The 14,361-nt window shown below is 37.9% G+C and overlaps 1 protein-coding gene across 1 annotated transcript in view; it reads right to left on the reverse strand.

The window, feature by feature from the left end:
• TTC27 (tetratricopeptide repeat domain 27) overlaps positions 1-14,361 on the reverse strand; it is a 185,109-nt gene that overhangs the window by 128,089 nt on the left and 42,659 nt on the right. The window lies entirely within an intron of this gene.

A 14,361-nucleotide genomic window follows, 5' to 3' on the forward strand; every position in this document is an offset into this window, starting at 1 on the left:
TTCTCCATGTCTGCCTTAGTGAGTCTTAGCCCTTTACATTTCCACATGAATTTTAAAGTCAGCATGAATTCCACAAAACCAAAAAACAACAGCAACAACTACTAAAACCACAAAAAATCAAAACTCAGGGATTGTGTTAGGGATCACATTCATTATATAGGTCCACTCAAGAAGACTTGAAATTTTCAAATGCTGAGTGCTCAATGATAGCAGATGCCCCATTGGGTTAAGCCTTCACTGATTTCTCTTAATAATGTTTTACAGATTTTAGTACAGAGGTCCCGTAAATCTTCTGATAGATTTATTTTTGAAACTTCCTGTCTATGACATTATTGCAGGTGCTATCTTTTTTCCTCTTTTTAATGTTTTTTAAAATTGTGGTGAAATATGTAGAACATAAAACTTAGCACCTTAACCATTTTTATGTGTACAGTAAAGTACATTTACATGGTGGTTCAGCTGATGTCCAGGATTCTTTTCATCTCGCAACGGAAATCCTGTACCAATAAACATCCCCAACTCTCTGCCCCTGGAAACCACCACTCTCCTTTCTGTTTCTGTGAATCTGACTATTCAAAGTACTTCAGGTAAGTGGAATCGTACAATTGTATACGCTGTCTTTTTTAAGTCCATTTATTTTTACTTGGAGTCTACAAATTCAAGTAATTTGATGAAACCTCACCCCATGGAAGTATGACATATGCTGGTTAAAAATACAGTATAAAACAAACAAACAAAAAAGAACCTTAAGAAATTTGGTATGTTCAACTAGCAGACCTTTGAGAATCAGGACACTGAAGAATGTTGTGTCATTTGCAACCAGACATTTGTATATGAAATGGAATACTCGCTACTTGTACACTTCAGGGCAAGGGTCAGAAACCACCGAAATGTGAGTGATAACATTTGCATGGCTGTTTTAAGAAAAGCTCTCTCGGGGCGCCTGGGTGGCGCAGTCGGTTAAGCGTCCGACTTCAGCCAGGTCACGATCTCGCAGTCCGTGAGTTCAAGCCCCGCGTCGGGCTCTGGGCTGATGGCTCAGAGCCTGGAGCCTGTTTCCGATTCTGTGTCTCCCTCTCTCTCTGCCCCTCCCCCGTTCATGCTCTGTCTCTCTCTGTCCCAAAAATAAATAAACGTTGAAAAAAAAGAATCTTTAAAAAAAAATAAATAAATAAATAAAAAGAAAAGCTCTCTCGTTTCTCAACTCTCATTGACCAAAATCTATGAAAGGCGATTCACTGATCCAGTAAGCTTTTGTAAGTGTATAATTTTCATGTACTCTTTACAATATTACTTATTAGTAACATGACTTATTAATACTTATATCATAAATTTGTAATATATACTCTAAATATTTACTATGACTATGAAAGTTGAAATCAACTCTAGTAATATCTTCTGCTTACAGTTACAATGTTTTATAAAAGCGAGAGAATCAATCCACTTCAGCAAGTGCTGAAAAGCAGGTATTTTGAGAGCAAAAGGAAGGCTGTTCTGCATGCCTCAGCAGGCGCTTATCACTTTAAGATACACCACCTGGGCTGGTGCTCAGACTCACACTAAAAAAGGACCTGTAATAATCCAACACCTAACGAAACTCAGCTAACAGTGTGAAATGAAAAAGCCAATGAATACCACCCTAAATCACGCTAAAAAAGTAAATCTTACTATGATACGCTATGTATACAGGCATCATTTTACATAGCTGGCAATCCCACTACGTGAAACACTGCCACCATTCCCAGAAAAGTAGCAAAGAAAATTTTGTAACACCCTCAAAGAAACTCTGGAGTGTTGTTTCTATTAAAAACAAATTTCCTTTTCATTCTTATCACTGCATGTTTCCAATAATCTTCTTCCAGAGGTCACTGGGGTCCTTTACATGACAGCCAGCTGGTCTGCTCCTTTAAATGTGAAGGAAGGAGCTTTTAGATAGCTGCTTTTCTGCACATAAATCAAAGCCTACTCAGCGTTCTCTTTGTGGGTCCATAATTGTCTGGCTACACTCAAGCCAAATCAGATGGTGCCTACCCAGGTCAGGCTGACCTTACAAAAGCAAGGAACAAAGAAATACTATAAAAAGCAGAAGTATTCCCCCTTCCGTAATGAACTATTCAAAACCGCATCCATTGTTAAATTCAGTATCAAATGACAGTAAGTTTAGAATTCTAAATTTAGTCTATAAATTATCCCCAGAAGGAGAACTACAGTCCAAATTCCCAGGCCTTACTCCAGAGGCCATTTAAAATCTGTCACAAATCTGTTTTCCCCCAGGTCTCACTAATGCCCTAACCAAATCTTCCAACCCAGCTAACTGAACCCAGTACAATTCACCCTTCCCATCTCCTTGCCTTTGCTCTTGCTATCACTCCATCTAGACCCCAGCTGTCTTTCAAGGCCTGACTCAAATCTTCCCTTAGTGAACAAAGCCTTCTTTGCTCTGTCCTAAATACTTTCTTTTTTTGAGCAGTTAGGGGATTTGTTTTTCTGTGCTATCAATTTGTAGTTTAAACTGCCTGGTATTGTCAATTATGTTTTCATAAGTTTATCTGACCTGAGCTAGATTAAAAATTCCTTGGGGCGCCTGGGTGGCTCAGTTAGTTGAGCATCTGACTTTGACTCAGGTCATGATCTCACATCGTGGGTTTGAGCCCCACATCAGGCTCTGTGCTGACAGCTCACAGCCTGGAGCCTGCTTCAGCTATGTCTCTCTCTCTCTCTGCTCCTACCCTGCTCACACTTGCGTGCGCTCTCTCTCTCAAAAATAAATAAAACATTAAAAATTTAAAAAAAAAATCCAGGAAGACAAGTCTTATGTTTTTATACCTTGATTTCTTCCATAATATCTAGGAGCATGCTTGGCAAATCCTGAGATTCCAAACCTCCTGTTACTACAATGCTCTCAAAGCTCTGTTCACTGCTCTGCAAATTTTCATATAGAAAGCAGACACCAGAGTGAGATCAAGCTGTTGGTCATGTGACTGCCTCAAAAAATAAAGACCTTCTACATTCTGGAGATGCCAGTTCATCAGCTCTACCAGATTCACCTTCTACACTGTCATGAGAAACAGACCTATTTAAAACACACAAACAATTTTAAAGCTGAATTTTTCATCCTTAAGCACCATGTTAATTCGTCACATCAGAAAGCCTAAGAACTTTCTTTAGTTTCAGTGATGGCCAAACGCATAAGCACAAAGACAGGAGTTTGAACAAGACTCCTTAATATCAAATATATTACCAACCTAGCTATAAGTCCTATATATTTCTCCTTCTCTGGGGACTGTGAATCCTACTAAGGGTCTTTTCTTTCTTAAGTCTTTTTCTTCCATCTTCTATTAATGTTCCCCATCATCACTGATTCTGTTTCACACTAGCCTAATGAATGACAGTAACATTCACTTTATAAGTAAAATGTACACAGTGAAATCAGAACTGTTTATTCTTGAAAATGGTTTATCAGGGGCGCCTGGGTGGCTCAGTCAGTTGAGATCTGACTTCAGCTCTGGTCATAATCTCATGGTTTGTGGGTTTGAGCCCTATGCCAAGCTCTCTGCTCTCAGCGCAGAGCCTGCTTCAGATCCTTTGTCCCCATCTAGGCTCATGCGCTCTCTCTCTCTCTCTCTCTCTCTCTCTCCCTCTCTCAAAAAATTAAACATTAAAAAAAATTTTATCAAGTAACATTTAAATGATCTTCCCATTGCTCAAAATAATTTTTAGATATCATGTTTTTATTATTTAATACACACAGAAGATTATAAGTAGCTAAAGTTTAAGTTATAAAGTATAATAATATAAACACTTGTGAATCTGGGACTTTTTTCAACTTTTCATTACATTTATAAAACCCACCCACATTGTTGCTTAGCTATAGTTAATTTATTTTCACTTCCCTGTTGTATAATATTTCACAACTGTCATATAAAATATTACAATTTGGGGGCGCTTGGCTGGCTCAGTCTGTAGAGCATGCAACTCTTGATCTCAGAGTTGTGAATTGAAGCCCCACATAGAGCTTACTTAAATAAATAAATAAATAAATAAATAGATAGATAGATAGATAGATAGATAGATAAATAAATAAATAAGAATAAAATACCACAATTTATTTATCCTTTCTCCTATCAGCAAACATTTAGCTTGTTGCCAGTTTGTCTGCCATCATGACAAACATTACCATTATTAAACATTCGTACGTGTATCTACTGATGGAGATGGAAGCATTTCTTAGGTATACTTCTAAGTCTGCAACTTCTGAAACACCTGTTACACACACCTTCCTGGTGTTTTTCACCTCTCTATGATGTGGATAAGCATGGGTTGCATTTTTAAAATTCTGGTTTTCACTTTCAAATTACTTGTAAAAGTTGTATTTTCCCTCTCCAATCATAAAAGTCTAAGAATAGAAGTTGTTCGACTACCTTTGTGATTAGTACATGCTTTACTTCTTTCAACATCCCCATAGCCAGTCTATATTATGAATCAGAAAACCACAATTTTTCCTTTAGCCTGCTTCTTGTCTTTGTTGACTCTCAGTCATGGTGGCTTGCTTTCTCTTCTCTGTTGATCTTTAACTGTGAGCTCATTGCTCAGTTTTAATTTGGGACTGTTGATGTTTTCCTCCAAAGAAACTGGTTTCTGCTGCCACGCAAGCCACACCATGAATTTAGGATTCCTTCAGACTTGTTTGAGGGTCTTGGCTTAGTAGAAAGTTCTGAAAGCACTATTAGGTCAGATAATTCCATTCCTCACAACTGCCACTGATCTCTGATCATGGGAGCCTCTGATCTCTGGCCCATGAGTCCCCCTTTTAATCTATATCTTTAGGTTTACTTCTTAATGCCTCCCTATTTCCTTCACTACTAAAGACAAGGTGGGGTAAGCCACAAGGTTGAAACCCAGTAAGAGACAGAGGCAGGTTTAAAGAAGTTTAACGGTGATTTGAACATGTCCCAGAAAGCTGGCTTATTATCTTCAACTCCAAATAGAAATGGTTAACTAGCCATGAGGTAGTGGTGGGCTTACTCATTTTCTGTATAGTTTTGTGCCAGAGGTTTTTTCCTTTAACTTTTCATTTTCAGATTTGTTTTTTTCAGAGAAGTTTCAAGGATAAGACATACAACAAATTCCTGTATACTCTTCAACTCTTTGATTGCCACACAATCAATAGTTTAATCTCCAGACCTGATATAGATTCTACTTGAATGGCATTTACAGACTTTAAAGAATTAAATTCTACTAATTAGCTATTTTTATATCCATTAACAGAGAAGTTGCTTGAAATTATGTATTAATACCTCATCGTATTTTAGAAGATGCCAATTACCTATGCTATTTTTATACACAAGTTTCCGGCCCAATGAATTGTTTGTTTTGTTTGTTGTTTCTGCTGACTCTTGATCATGAGGGGAGAAAAATTCAACTCAATAAATCAGTGACCTGTGTTAGGTGCTAAGGGTCAAAAGTACCACAAGTGGAGCTCTAAACAGTATATTCCTCCACCTGAATTTGGAGTTTCTTTTTTAATGTTTATTTATTTATTTTTGAGAAAGCAGGTCAGTACATTCAGGGGGGAGGGGCAGAGAGTGAGGGAGAGAGAGAATCCCAAGCAAGCTCTGCATTGTCAGTGCAGAGCCCAATGCGTGACTCCATCCCACAAACTGTGAGATCATGACCTGAGCCGAAATCAAGAGTTGGACGCTTAACTGACTGAGCCCCCCAAGAGCAACCTAGAGTTTCTTTTGAACAGTAGTTTCCAAAAATATTTGAGGGAAATTACCCTGATTTTGCCTTATATAAAAAAAAGTAAAATTGATACTAAATGTGAACACTGAGCAACCTCCCTTTGGGAATTTGTTCTCCTACATTCTTTCCACTTAACACATCAGGTAGGCTGAGTATTTCGTGTTGTAGTTCTGAAATTGACGACCTATCTACACTGAAGTCAAAATCTATCTTAATAAACTCATCAATCTTAAATATTATAGTTCTAAATAACACCTACACATTTTCCCTTATTGAAATATATGACAGGCACAACAAAATAAACCCATTATTTGGCATAGACTTTGCTGTTTTCACAAATGTATACACCTATGCAACAACCATGAAAATCAAGATATACAAATTTCCATCAACTCAAAAAGCTCCCTGGCAATCAATCTGTGACCTATTCTCTGTCATTATGATTTAGTTTTATCTACTCTAGAAATCCAACCAAATGGAATCAGGCTTTTTAACTCAAAATCGTGTTTTTCAGATTCACTCACACTGTTGCATGTATCAGTATTCCATTTCTTTTCATGGCTCCGTATCAATTCTTTAGCTGGATGTACTCTACCACTCACTTGTTGATGGACATTTGGGTTTTTCCAGCTTTAAGCTATTATGAATTAAACAGCTATGAACATTTGTAGATAAGTCTTTGTGGGACATGTATTTTCATTTCTCATAAGTAAATACCTAGAGGTAGCACTGATGATTAACTCTATGAGAAAATGCCAAACTGTGTTCCACACTGGTTGTACCATTTTACATTACATTGTATCTACAATGGATAAGACTTCCAACTACCCCACACAGTATTAAGTCTTTTAAGTGGTGTAAAGTGGTGTCTCGTGGTTTTAAAATGCATTTTCCCAATGACTACTGGTATTAAGCATCATTCATACTCTTGTTGGTCATTCATGTATCTTTGGTGGAAGATCTGGTTCAAACCTCCATTTTTCATTGCTTTATCCTATTATTGAGTTGGAAGAGATCTTTATTCTGAAAACAAGACTTTTATGAGATATATGTACTGTGAATATTTGCTCAGTCTGAATCTTGTCTTTTCATTTTCTTAATGATGTCCTTCAAAGAGCAGATTTTAATTTTAATGAAGTTCAATATAACTTTCTATCCAATTCTATTATGGTTCATGCACTTAGCATCCTAGCTGAAAATTGCTCATTACCCCAATGTTACAACAATTTTACTTTAAGGAATTGAAGGAAATAGAGGTCAATGACTGACTTTTATATATATTTTTCCTTTGTCGTTTCTTTATTGATCCATAGACTAACTATGTTGCTTAATTATTTGGTTTCCAAATACTTGGGAGTTTTTCTAGATATCTAACAGTTATTTAGAGAATATATTCCATATGATGTGCATTTTTTTATTGAGATTTTTTTTTACTGGCCCAGTATATGGTCTTATTGAACATACCATGTGTCAGATGCTCAACTGACTGAGACACCCAGGTGCTGGAAAGGATCTTTCTTTAATCCTTGTCTGCTAATTCCAACATCTAGGTCATGTTGGAGTTAGTCTCCATTGACTATCTTGTCTCTTATGAATTGCTTATGGTCTCTTTATTCTTCATTTGCTGAACAATTTTGGATGATATCCTAAATATTGTGAATGTTACACTGTTGAGAGTGATTTTTCTTGTGTTGTTCCAAAGTGTTGGCTTTTTATATTTTAACACATAACACATAAAACTTTTTGGGGTGGCTAGGTGGCTCAGTCGGTTAAGCATCCAGCTTCGGCTCAGGTCATGATCTCTCGGTTTGTGAGTTCGAGCCCCGCATCGGGCTCTGTGCTGACAGCTCAGAGCCTGGAGCCTGCTTCAGATTCTGTGTCTCCCTGTCTCTCGGCCCCTCCCCTGCTCATGCTCTGTCTCCCTCTGTTTCTCAATAATAAACGTTAAAAAAAAAATTTTTTTTTAACACATAAAAGTCTTGTGTTTAGCACATAACTTTTGACTAAGCCTATAGACATAGTCTCTTGTGTGGCTGCTCAGAATCTCCTGAGTTCCTCTGTCCTTAGCTAAGCTGCTTAGAGTATTCCCTACACATGTGTAGCTCAAGAATAAGCCAGACTTAGACAACATTTATATCAAGAATGTAAGAATCTTCATCGTGACTCTCTCCTTTATGAAATGTTCCCCCTCACAGTCCAGCAGCCATGGTAGCCCCAATCCCTGTCCTTAGAAAGACTGCTGGATTGCTATCAGAGTTTTAGCTGCCTTGCACTTAAGACACTGAGATTTAGCCATAAGATAGAAATAAGAAAAACACACAATGTCATTCCCTTCTTCCAAGCAAAACAGTCATCTCCAGAATCTTTCTGCCTTCAGTCATTCCCAAGTTCATCAGATAGCTGTTTTTTTTATTTCTTGCATTTTGTCCAGTTTGCCTTTTTTATCTGAAGGATGGCTCCAAACAGCTTACTTGCCCATCACAGAAGCAGAAGTCCTCTTAATAAATTTTAGAATCAACTTGCTGATTTCTGGAAAGAGAAAAAGCCTACTAGGAATTTATTTCTATTAATTTATAACTCAATTTTGAGAAACCTGTCAATTCAAACATATTGAGTCTTCCAATCCATGAATATTGTAATCTTTCCATTTATTTAGATCTTCTTTTTCTCAGCACTATGTCACTTTTAGCATACAAGTCATATTTCAGTTAAATTTATCACAAAACACTTTATTTTTGATATTTTATGCTATCATAAGTAGTTTTAAAATGTCTTTCCCAATTATTCACTGCTAGAATTTATTCACTGATTTTTTTTTTTATTGACCTTGTATTCTGAGACCTTGCCTATTACTTCCAGTAGCTTTCATGTCAATTCTTTAGGGTTTCCTATGAATATAATTGTGTCATCTATGCATAATGATAGTTTTATATCTTCCAATCATATATCTTTCCAATTCATATACCTTTTGCATTTTCTTTTGCATTTTGCATATACCTTTTGCATTTTCTTTAGGTCTTATTGCACTAGTTGGGATTTCCAGTTCAATGGAGATCTTAAGGAGGAAAGGTTGTTTTTTGTCAATAATGATTTTAATTAGAGCAGCACCTGGGTGGCTCAGTCAATTGAGCGTCCATCTCTTGATTTTGGCTCAGGTCATGATCCCAGGGTTGTGGGATCAATCCCTGCATCAAGCTCCACACTGAGCATGGAGCCTCCTTGGGATTCTCTCTCCTTCTCTCTCTCTCTCTCTCTCTCTCTCCCCGCCACCTGCCCCTCTCTTCCACTCACATGCTCTCTCTCTAAAATAGAAAATAATAATATTAATAATGAGATTCTTCATTGATGCCCTTTACCAGGTTGAAATTCCCTTCAATTTCTAGTTTACTAAAAGCTTTTATAATATAATATAATATAATATAATATAATATAATATAATATATACACATACACTTTATAATATAAAGTATGTGTTGTGTAATATAAAATAAAGTGTGTTGAATTTTTTTCAAATGCTTTTCTGCTATCAAGATAATCATTTGGCTTCTCTCTTTTACTCTACTAGTAAGATGACTTGCATTGATTTCTTCATATTAAACCAATTTTGCACTCTTGATATAAACACAATTTGTTCATGACTTATCCTTTTTTGCACTGCTGCTTCATATATTTTGTCCAGTTTTGTAGCTGCTTACAGTAAAAGTTCAAGGTCAGTACCAGTTATTCCAATGTGGCTACAAGTAAACCCACAAATAAGTATTAACCTTAAGCCATGGCTAACGGTGATGAAAGAAGTCTAGCAGTTACCAGAGTAGATAGATGGTAGTTAGAAAAGTGCCTTAATCTCCTATTGAAATCCTAGCAGTCCTTCTGTCTATTCCTGAAATAGGACATATACAAGTAACTCAGTTCAACTCCAGTCAAAAAACATTTATGAATCCTCTATTTAATAACAGTTAACCTACAAACTGATACAAAAAAATAAAGCAGGCCTATCTCTTACTTCTTTAACAGCATTTATAACCCAGAGAGCACCACAATATTCATTATCAATAAATGCCTATTAAAACGTACAAGTAACATTTTGAGAGACAAGTATTCAAACCAGAAAAAAAAAAACTCCTGAGCTATAACTGCTTAATACAGAATGTGCAATCTTGTAATGCTAACACAAACTGTCAGGGGTGTCACAGCTATCTCGGAAAGTTGTGTTGCTTATCTTAAAAAATTGAGAAATGCACATGCCCTAAAAGAAAAACAGGCAATCACGTAAAAGTGTTTGCAAACTGTTCTATGTTCACAGATAAGTATTTATTAAACAGCTTTAAAATTTATAGCAGAAAGAGAAAATATATACAATATAATGTGTAAGTTCCAAAAGTCTTTTCTTTTTTTCATTTACGGAGACCTTGGGGCTTCGGCAGACAGTCAGAAGGCAGGCTGCCAGTATCAATTCACACTTAAGCAAAACTTTTGCCAATGAAAACTGAAACACCTGTATGAATTAACTAAATTGTTCCCATTTTCAACAATGAAAGGAAATTAAAAGCATTACTGAATGTCACTGACTTGGCCCATCTGAAAGGAAATAACGTAGATAACAGCTAATTTTAAATTATCAAGCCGATACAACATAAATGGCTCTCTAAAACAATATGGGTTATTTTCACTATGAGTCATTCAGTTTTCCTGAAATGTGTGGATCAAATATCTCAGGAACAGCACCACATTATGACAACCTTAAAAAAATAAAATATTTCTTTCAGGATAAGCTTCTGACATTGCTGAATTAAAACATTCTCCCAACATTATCTCACGTGTATTTCTACATGCTGCACCAACAGGAAATCACTAATAAAAATGTCTCCAAAAAAGAGATTTCTCTTTTACCCTTGTAATTAACATCTTGTGGGAAGGTACTTTTTTTGTTGTTTTAATTTTTTTTTTTACTGTTTATTTTTGAGAGAGAGAGAGAGAGAGAGAGAGAGAGAGAGAGACAGAACGTGAGTGAGGGAGGGTCAGAGAGAGAGGGAGACACAGAATCCAAAGCAGGCTCCAGGCTCTGAGCTGTCAGCACAGAACCCAACACAGGGCTCGAACTCACACACTGCGAGATCATGACCTGAGCCGAAGTGGGACGCTTAATCTACTGAGCCACCCAGGTGCCCCTATTCAATAAATATTTAACAAATCTCCAGTAACTATGGTCCCCATCCCTTCAAGTGCTTACAATCCACTGGTAGGAATATTAAGACTTAAACTACTCTTGACCTTCTGTTAACAAAAAGACACTTCTTAGTCTCAATAGCTTACACCCCTAGTTCCAGGCCACCACGCTGCTGCCAGAGAAGGGAAATGGATGCCCAGCAAGAAAGAGCATGCTGTTTCCTCCCTTCTCCTTCTCTCCCACATCTACAGCCAATTTCAAGCAGGTCTTATCCACTTAGGAATTCTTATTCCTGGAAAACAAATGCTCTCCTAAAACCAGTGATCAGATGATCCAGCTCATCCCCCAAAGCTATGGGTGCACCAGCTCTACCTACTCAAAGGTACTGTCAGGACATTCTCCAATTTGATCCTCAAAACAAGTTTTCAGTGCTGAGGACGAGGCACGTCCCCTACTTCCCTCATCACACAGAAGAAGATGAAACAAGTGGTTATCCTTCCCATCAAGTACCATCATGAAGCACTACCTAAAATCATCAAGGTAATGGACACAAATAAATCCTGTCCAGGGTTCGAGTCTATTTCATTCATTCCCTTCTTCTGCATCCATTTACTGAGCAACAATTACAAGTGAAGCTTGGAAGCACTGCACTGGACCTTGTAGAAGACCCAGAGAAGAACAAAGCCCAGTCCCTGAAATGGAGAGTTTATAGTCCTGTGGGAGGGAAAATATACATGAATATACATGAAGAATTATAAGCCCAAATATGATCTGTGTTAAATAAAGGCACAGAGGGGTGCCTGGGTGACTGGGTCAGTTAAGTATATGACTTTTGATTTTGGCTCAGATCATGATCCCATGGTTCGTGGGTTTGAGCCCTGAGTTGGGCTCTGCCCTGACAGTCCGGAGCCTGCTTGGGATTCTCTTTCTCCCTCTCTCTCTGCCCTTCCCCTGCTCTCATTCTCTCTCTCAAAAGAAATAAATAAACGAAGGAAGGAAGGAAGGAAGGAAGGAAGGAAGGAAGGAAGGAAGGGAGGAAGGAAGGAAGGAAGGAAAAGAAAGAAAAGAAAGAAAAGAAAGAAAGAAAGAAAGGGCACCTGGGTGGCTCAGTCAGTTAAGTACCTGACTCCTGGTTTCGGTTCAGGTCATGATCTCACAGTTCATGGGTTCAAGCCCCACATCGGGCTCTGTGCTGACAGTGCAGAGCCTGCTTGGGATTCTCTCTCTCTCCTTCTCTCTCCGTCCCTCTCCTGTTCTTTCTCAAAATAATTAAACTTAAAAAAAAAAAGAAAAGAAAAGAAAGAAAAAAGCACAGACAGAAGTTCAAGAGTTCAGAAGTGAGGTAGCACCTCAAAGTGTTCCCTTTTCCTCCAATATTCCTTTGGAGTAATACAGAATAATACAGATAAAGGATGTTTATATACAGAATATATCATTATACAAGATATAAATTTCAATGAAATTCTTCATTGAAACCAGGGGCCACTTCCAACTCATCTTATTATCTGCCTTAGTATCTTGCACAAGGAAGGGATGTCAGGAAGTACTGATAAATACAAGGATGAGTTGACAAGGGCTCATCTGGATTTTTCTAGTATATTCTATATGCTTCCTTTGGGATAAACAAAAGAAGGGGGTGGTGCAGATCACAAAGCATCCTTGGGGCTCCTAAAAGCCCTCCTTACAGGTAAGTTCCTCACCCTACTTCTTTTTAAATTTTTTTTTTTTTCAACGTTTATTTATTTTTGGGACAGAGAGAGACAGAGCATGAGCGGGGGAGGGGCAGAGAGAGAGGGAGACACAGAATCGGAAACAGGTTCCAGGCTCTGAGCCATCAGCCCAGAGCCCGACGCGGGGCTCGAACTCACAGACCGTGAGATCGTGACCTGGCTGAAGTCGGACGCTTAACCGACTGCGCCACCCAGGCGCCCCAGCTCACCCTACTTCTTAAGAAATAAAGATTCACTTGGAATTTAAAAACTCATCTCCTTAGAAGAGTCAGGCCTGGCACTTTGCATCACTGTAATCAAACAGCTTTCCTCCAAAGAGATCAGTCCTCAGGTCAGCTCTGACTTGGAAGAGTTAGAGGAGGAAAGAGAGCAAAAACATTATGTATTGTGAAGCCCCTGGGGGAAAAGTATAAAATTCGAATTTATGACCTCGTTGCAAGTTAGGAGAGATGAGTTACCTACCCCAGAGGTTACCAGAGTTAATTACATCAGAAGTACTTCACAGTAGAGAGGAACAAGAATGGGTGGGGGAGGAGGGCGGGAAGAATCAGAAAAGAAACAGGAAAACAAAAAAAGGAAAGTTTTTTAAAAAGGAAGAAATTTATCTGCACCAAAGGGAAACGCTGAGAAAAAAAAAAAAAAATTAACTGCTTGAATATAAATAGAGTATTTTAGTGGGTTTTTTAGGATAACTACGGGTGACACATATACCTTAATCTGCTAAGACCAGTCCCCCAAAAGATGTTATTACTGATCCCCTCCCCATAAAAGGCCAGCAGGAACACTTCCTAGCACATGTTACATCCTGTTTACCCGAGTCATCAGAAGAAACCCAAGCGTCCCAGTCATCATGTATCATCTAGACACTTGTCCCCACCAGCTCTGTACTTCCCTACAGTAATGCAAACTGACCACCATTCCAGACCCTCCACACCTTTCCCTGGGCCTCACTGCACGTGGACCTGTGTTCAGCATCACCTTCCCACTGAGATCCTCCCCACCACCTTTTCTGAAACAGCCATCCCCATGCCATTCATGTTCCCTTACCCTGCTCTATAGGTCTCCAGAGCACATCTGTTAAATATATTATTTATCTCTTTGTATATTATATATTTCCCCCACAAGAATGTAAATAGATGTAAACTCCAAGAGGGAAAGACTTTGTTGACACTGTATCCCCAGTGACCAGCACAATGCCTGACATAGATTCAGTATTCAACAGAGATTAGCTAAGTAAATAGGAAACACAGAATCATTTTTAAATAAATCTTTTAAAAAAGTGTTTAACACTTTACTTGTCAAATTCCTTACAGCATATGTGGTGAATAAACAGGGACATTTCCACATAGTTACCTACACATAGATACACTATCATCATAAACACCAAAGACTTCTCAGAATGCTTAAGTGAGAAAAGAAAGCAGGCCCCCAGAGGCCTCAAAGGATGTACATCCCATCAGTTCCAAGACCTTATGCAGGAAACAGTAACTTGCAAAATGTACATGACAATACAAAGTAAGCTAGCTTTCTACCAGATAAAAGTACTTCATTTTTGCCTTATCTGAAAAATAACAAAGAAAAAAACATTAGAATTCTCACTTGATTCTAACTAGGATAATAAAAATGCCTTTGAAAAAATTATCTTAAGTAATTTGTGCTCATCAAAGACATGCGTTATCTTTTTATCCATAAAGCTAAGAAGACACCAAGTGACCCTTT

Source organism: Prionailurus bengalensis, chromosome A3 (assembly GCF_016509475.1).
Source record: "Prionailurus bengalensis isolate Pbe53 chromosome A3, Fcat_Pben_1.1_paternal_pri, whole genome shotgun sequence".
Taxonomy (NCBI): Eukaryota; Metazoa; Chordata; class Mammalia; order Carnivora; family Felidae; genus Prionailurus; species Prionailurus bengalensis.